Below are 6,000 nucleotides of genomic sequence, written 5' to 3' on the forward strand. Positions count from 1 at the left end.
AGGACGTGACATGAGGGGAATTTTGCGTTTTCCCCGCCTGTTAGTTGGACAAGCAGGGGGAAAAAACTCATTTCCCTGACCGGGAATCGAACCCGGGCCGCGGCGGTGAGAGCGCCGAATCCTAGCCACTAGACCACCAGGGAGTCGCAGCAAACAGCCGCTCCTCTAGTGGCTGGGCGCAGCACCTCCGAGGCCCTCTAGTGGCTGGCCGCAGTACCTCCGAGGCTTTTCATACATCACTTGGAGTCCCGCCTGGAAGCTGAAGAGGGCGAACACGTGCAGAAACTCGAGAACATGAATGCTCTGGGGGTGAATGAGTGTTTGGGTGGGTTGGGACACACACAGCTCCATATGATGACTGGGAGATCTCTCAAAGGGGCGGAACCTTGTAACCAACTGCCAATCACTGAAGCTCTTAATGAACATGACTGACATCTCAAACTTGAACCTATCAGCACCGCTCATTTTGTTTATTTATAGGTCTAGCTAGACGTCACTAGCTTCTTCAGTGACATTTAGCTAGCTAGTTAGCAGTTCAGTTGCTTTTCTTTTTTCTTTTTTTTTTTTTGCCTGAGTTTGCAAAACTTCTTTGATGCTCTTGTTTCCCACGAAAAACAAGTCTGGGACACAATGTGGTAAGAAAAATGCATATATTTATGGTTGTTTGTTTGAAAAACAATTGGTTAGACTTGTGGCAGTTTCATTCTGATTGGATGACACGTTTTTATAATCGTTTTTGTTATAATAAAGGCTAACAAGGTTACAAGGGTTTGAAACTGAGCTTTTCACCAGCCTGAAGATCTGAAGATAAATGGCTGTTTCTAACAGAGCATTTTCTTTATTTTTCCTTGCTTTTTTTCCTGACAGTAAACTAATTTCATAATAACGGACAACAGAATAGAGCTCTGACCATTAATACACCATCTTTATTTATTTAATTTTTTTTATCAAGCTATTGTAAACCATGGAACTGAGACCTTCATTGTTTGTTTTATCATAAAGTGGATTTTTAGGTTAAACAAGCTTGTGCAAGATGAATTTTCCATCGTGGGAAAAAGCTTTGACTTACAGTGACACATATGAAAGTGTGTTAAATGGACTGTAGAGGGCGGTACACGTGCAGAAACTGGAGAACATGAATGAGGTTGGAAAGTGAATTCACTCTGGGGGTGAATGAGTGTTTGGGTGGGTTGGGACACACACAGCTCCGTATGACGACTGGGAGATCTCTCAAAGGGGCGGAACCTTGTAACCAACTGCCAATCACTGAAGATAACTCGCTAGTCTAGTGTTTCCTTAAATCACTTTTTTTTTTTTGCCACGTTGTTTGTAAAGGGCAGTATTGAAGAAAGAATTGTTAGGGTTTGCTAGCTGACTTAGCAAAGCGGTGCTTTTGCCCACCTTCGATAGCTCAGTTGGTAGAGCGGAGGACTGTAGGTACTTAAAATGGTTATCCTTAGGTCGCTGGTTCAAATCCGGCTCGAAGGACGGCTTTTACGTTGTTAGGACGTGACATGAGGGGAATTTTGCGTTTTCCCCGCCTGTTAGTTGGACAAGCAGGGGGAAAAAACTCATTTCCCTGACCGGGAATCGAACCCGGGCCGCGGCGGTGAGAGCGCCGAATCCTAGCCACTAGACCACCAGGGAGTCGCAGCAAACAGCCGCTCCTCTAGTGGCTGGGCGCAGCACCTCCGAGGCCCTCTAGTGGCTGGCCGCAGTACCTCCGAGGCTTTTCATACATCACTTGGAGTCCCGCCTGGAAGCTGAAGAGGGCGAACACGTGCAGAAACTCGAGAACATGAATGCTCTGGGGGTGAATGAGTGTTTGGGTGGGTTGGGACACACACAGCTCCATATGATGACTGGGAGATCTCTCAAAGGGGCGGAACCTTGTAACCAACTGCCAATCACTGAAGCTCTTAATGAACATGACTGACATCTCAAACTTGAACCTATCAGCACCGCTCATTTTGTTTATTTATAGGTCTAGCTAGACGTCACTAGCTTCTTCAGTGAAATTTAGCTAGCTAGTTAGCAGTTCAGTTGCTTTTTTTTTTTTTTTTTTTTTTTGCCTGAGTTTGCAAAACTTCTTTGATGCTCTTGTTTCCCACGAAAAACAAGTCTGGGACACAATGTGGTAAGAAAAATGCATATATTTATGGTTGTTTGTTTGAAAAACAATTGGTTAGACTTGTGGCAGTTTCATTCTGATTGGATGACACGTTTTTATAATCGTTTTTGTTATAATAAAGGCTAACAAGGTTACAAGGGTTTGAAACTGAGCTTTTCACCAGCCTGAAGATCTGAAGATAAATGGCTGTTTCTAACAGAGCATTTTCTTTATTTTTCCTTGCTTTTTTTCCTGACAGTAAACTAATTTCATAATAACGGACAACAGAATAGAGCTCTGACCATTAATACACCATCTTTATTTATTTAATTTTTTTTATCAAGCTATTGTAAACCATGGAACTGAGACCTTCATTGTTTGTTTTATCATAAAGTGGATTTTTAGGTTAAACAAGCTTGTGCAAGATGAATTTTCCATCGTGGGAAAAAGCTTTGACTTACAGTCACTCATATGAAAGTGTGTTAAATGGACTGTAGAGGGCGGTACACGTGCAGAAACTGGAGAACATGAATGAGGTTGGAAAGTGAATTCACTCTGGGGGTGAATGAGTGTTTGGGTGGGTTGGGACACACACAGCTCCGTATGACGACTGGGAGATCTCTCAAAGGGGCGGAACCTTGTAACCAACTGCCAATCACTGAAGATAACTCGCTAGTCTAGTGTTTGCTTAAATCACTTTTTTTTTTTTTGCCACGTTGTTTGTAAAGGGCAGTATTGAAGAAAGAATTGTTAGGGTTTGCTAGCTGACTTAGCAAAGGGGTGCTTTTGCCCACCTTCGATAGCTCAGTTGGTAGAGCGGAGGACTGTAGGTACTTAAAATGGTTATCCTTAGGTCGCTGGTTCAAATCCGGCTCGAAGGACGGCTTTTACGTTGTTAGGACGTGACATGAGGGGAATTTTGCGTTTTCCCCGCCTGTTAGTTGGACAAGCAGGGGGCAAAAAAACTCATTTCCCTGACCGGGAATCGAACCCGGGCCGCGGCGGTGAGAGCGCCGAATCCTAGCCACTAGACCACCAGGGAGTCGCAGCAAACAGCCGCTCCTCTAGTGGCTGGGCGCAGCACCTCCGAGGCCCTCTAGTGGCTGGCCGCAGTACCTCCGAGGCTTGGAGTCCCGCCTGGAAGCTGAAGAGGGCGAACACGTGCAGAAACTCGAGAACATGAATGCTCTGGGGGTGAATGAGTGTTTGGGTGGGTTGGGACACACACAGCTCCGTATGATGACTGGGAGATCTCTCAAAGGGGCGGAACCTTGTAACCAACTGCCAATCACTGAAGCTCTTAATGAACATGACTGACATCTCAAACTTGAACCTATCAGCACCGCTCATTTTGTTTATTTATAGGTCTAGCTAGACGTCACTAGCTTCTTCAGTGAAATTTAGCTAGCTAGTTAGCAGTTCAGTTGCTTTTCTTTTTTTTTTTTTTTTTTTTTTTGCCTGAGTTTGCAAAACTTCTTTGATGCTCTTGTTTCCCACGAAAAACAAGTCTGGGACACAATGTGGTAAGAAAAATGCATATATTTATGGTTGTTTGTTTGAAAAACAATTGGTTAGACTTGTGGCAGTTTCATTCTGATTGGATGACACGTTTTTATAATCGTTTTTGTTATAATAAAGGCTAACAAGGTTACAAGGGTTTGAAACTGAGCTTTTCACCAGCCTGAAGATCTGAAGATAAATGGCTGTTTCTAACAGAGCATTTTCTTTATTTTTCCTTGCTTTTTTTCCTGACAGTAAACTAATTTCATAATAACGGACAACAGAATAGAGCTCTGACCATTAATACACCATCTTTATTTATTTAATTTTTTTTATCAAGCTATTGTAAACCATGGAACTGAGACCTTCATTGTTTGTTTTATCATAAAGTGGATTTTTAGGTTAAACAAGCTTGTGCAAGATGAATTTTCCATCGTGGGAAAAAGCTTTGACTTACAGTGACACATATGAAAGTGTGTTAAATGGACTGTAGAGGGCGGTACACGTGCAGAAACTGGAGAACATGAATGAGGTTGGAAAGTGAATTCACTCTGGGGGTGAATGAGTGTTTGGGTGGGTTGGGACACACACAGCTCCGTATGACGACTGGGAGATCTCTCAAAGGGGCGGAACCTTGTAACCAACTGCCAATCACTGAAGATAACTCGCTAGTCTAGTGTTTGCTTAAATCACTTTTTTTTTTTTTGCCACGTTGTTTGTAAAGGGCAGTATTGAAGAAAGAATTGTTAGGGTTTGCTAGCTGACTTAGCAAAGCAGTGCTTTTGCCTACCTTCGATAGCTCAGTTGGTAGAGTGGAGGACTGTAGGTACTTAAAATGGTTATCCTTAGGTCGCTGGTTCAAATCCGGCTCGAAGGACGGCTTTTACGTTGTTAGGACGTGACATGAGGGGAATTTTGCGTTTTCCCCCGCCTGTTAGTTGGACAAGCAGGGGGAAAAAACTCATTTCCCTGACCGGGAGTCGAACCCGGGCCGCGGCGGTGAGAGCGCCGAATCCTAGCCACTAGACCACCAGGGAGTCGCAGCGAACAGCCGCTCCCCTAGTGGCTGGGCGCAGCACCTCCGAGGCCCTCTAGTGGCTGGCCGCAGTACTTCCGAGGCTTTTCATACATCACTTGGAGTCCCGCCTGGAAGCTGAAGAGGGCGAACACGTGCAGAAACTCGAGAACATGAATGCTCTGGGGGTGAATGAGTGTTTGGGTGGGTTGGGACACACACAGCTCCATATGATGACTGGGAGATCTCTCAAAGGGGCGGAACCTTGTAACCAACTGCCAATCACTGAAGCTCTTAATGAACATGACTGACATCTCAAACTTGAACCTATCAGCACCGCTCATTTTGTTTATTTATAGGTCTAGCTAGACGTCACTAGCTTCTTCAGTGACATTTAGCTAGCTAGTTAGCAGTTCAGTTGCTTTTCTTTTTTCTTTTTTTTTTTTTGCCTGAGTTTGCAAAACTTCTTTGATGCTCTTGTTTCCCACGAAAAACAAGTCTGGGACACAATGTGGTAAGAAAAATGCATATATTTATGGTTGTTTGTTTGAAAAACAATTGGTTAGACTTGTGGCAGTTTCATTCTGATTGGATGACACGTTTTTATAATCGTTTTTGTTATAATAAAGGCTAACAAGGTTACAAGGGTTTGAAACTGAGCTTTTCACCAGCCTGAAGATCTGAAGATAAATGGCTGTTTCTAACAGAGCATTTTCTTTATTTTTCCTTGCTTTTTTTCCTGACAGTAAACTAATTTCATAATAACGGACAACAGAATAGAGCTCTGACCATTAATACACCATCTTTATTTATTTAATTTTTTTTATCAAGCTATTGTAAACCATGGAACTGAGACCTTCATTGTTTGTTTTATCATAAAGTGGATTTTTAGGTTAAACAAGCTTGTGCAAGATGAATTTTCCATCGTGGGAAAAAGCTTTGACTTACAGTGACACATATGAAAGTGTGTTAAATGGACTGTAGAGGGCGGTACACGTGCAGAAACTGGAGAACATGAATGAGGTTGGAAAGTGAATTCACTCTGGGGGTGAATGAGTGTTTGGGTGGGTTGGGACACACACAGCTCCGTATGACGACTGGGAGATCTCTCAAAGGGGCGGAACCTTGTAACCAACTGCCAATCACTGAAGATAACTCGCTAGTCTAGTGTTTCCTTAAATCACTTTTTTTTTTTTGCCACGTTGTTTGTAAAGGGCAGTATTGAAGAAAGAATTGTTAGGGTTTGCTAGCTGACTTAGCAAAGCGGTGCTTTTGCCCACCTTCGATAGCTCAGTTGGTAGAGCGGAGGACTGTAGGTACTTAAAATGGTTATCCTTAGGTCGCTGGTTCAAATCCGGCTCGAAGGACGGCTTTT

General features: G+C 43.4%; 8 non-coding genes across 8 annotated transcripts; 4 read left to right on the forward strand and 4 right to left on the reverse strand.

Moving 5' to 3' along the window:
• Nucleotides 1–71: 71 nt before the first annotated feature.
• On the reverse strand, nucleotides 72–143 carry trnae-cuc (transfer RNA glutamic acid (anticodon CUC)). The gene has a single exon. It is a non-coding gene; the product is annotated as a tRNA-Glu (tRNA).
• Nucleotides 144–1,400: 1,257 nt separating this feature from the next.
• On the forward strand, nucleotides 1,401–1,488 carry trnay-gua (transfer RNA tyrosine (anticodon GUA)). The gene is given in 2 exon segments: nucleotides 1,401–1,437; nucleotides 1,453–1,488. It is a non-coding gene; the product is annotated as a tRNA-Tyr (tRNA).
• An 87-nt stretch (nucleotides 1,489–1,575) lies between these two features.
• On the reverse strand, nucleotides 1,576–1,647 carry trnae-cuc (transfer RNA glutamic acid (anticodon CUC)). Its single transcript has one exon. It is a non-coding gene; the product is annotated as a tRNA-Glu (tRNA).
• A 1,256-nt stretch (nucleotides 1,648–2,903) lies between these two features.
• Nucleotides 2,904–2,991, forward strand: trnay-gua (transfer RNA tyrosine (anticodon GUA)). Its single transcript is given in 2 exon segments — nucleotides 2,904–2,940; nucleotides 2,956–2,991. It is a non-coding gene; the product is annotated as a tRNA-Tyr (tRNA).
• Nucleotides 2,992–3,080: 89 nt separating this feature from the next.
• On the reverse strand, nucleotides 3,081–3,152 carry trnae-cuc (transfer RNA glutamic acid (anticodon CUC)). Its single transcript has one exon. It is a non-coding gene; the product is annotated as a tRNA-Glu (tRNA).
• A 1,247-nt stretch (nucleotides 3,153–4,399) lies between these two features.
• Nucleotides 4,400–4,487, forward strand: trnay-gua (transfer RNA tyrosine (anticodon GUA)). Its single transcript is given in 2 exon segments — nucleotides 4,400–4,436; nucleotides 4,452–4,487. It is a non-coding gene; the product is annotated as a tRNA-Tyr (tRNA).
• An 88-nt stretch (nucleotides 4,488–4,575) lies between these two features.
• Nucleotides 4,576–4,647, reverse strand: trnae-cuc (transfer RNA glutamic acid (anticodon CUC)). Its single transcript has one exon. It is a non-coding gene; the product is annotated as a tRNA-Glu (tRNA).
• A 1,257-nt stretch (nucleotides 4,648–5,904) lies between these two features.
• Nucleotides 5,905–5,992, forward strand: trnay-gua (transfer RNA tyrosine (anticodon GUA)). The gene is given in 2 exon segments: nucleotides 5,905–5,941; nucleotides 5,957–5,992. It is a non-coding gene; the product is annotated as a tRNA-Tyr (tRNA).
• Nucleotides 5,993–6,000: the final 8 nt, after the last annotated feature.

The sequence above is a fragment of the Pangasianodon hypophthalmus genome, unplaced genomic scaffold (genome assembly GCF_027358585.1).
Source record: "Pangasianodon hypophthalmus isolate fPanHyp1 unplaced genomic scaffold, fPanHyp1.pri scaffold_90_ctg1, whole genome shotgun sequence".
Taxonomy (NCBI): Eukaryota; Metazoa; Chordata; class Actinopteri; order Siluriformes; family Pangasiidae; genus Pangasianodon; species Pangasianodon hypophthalmus.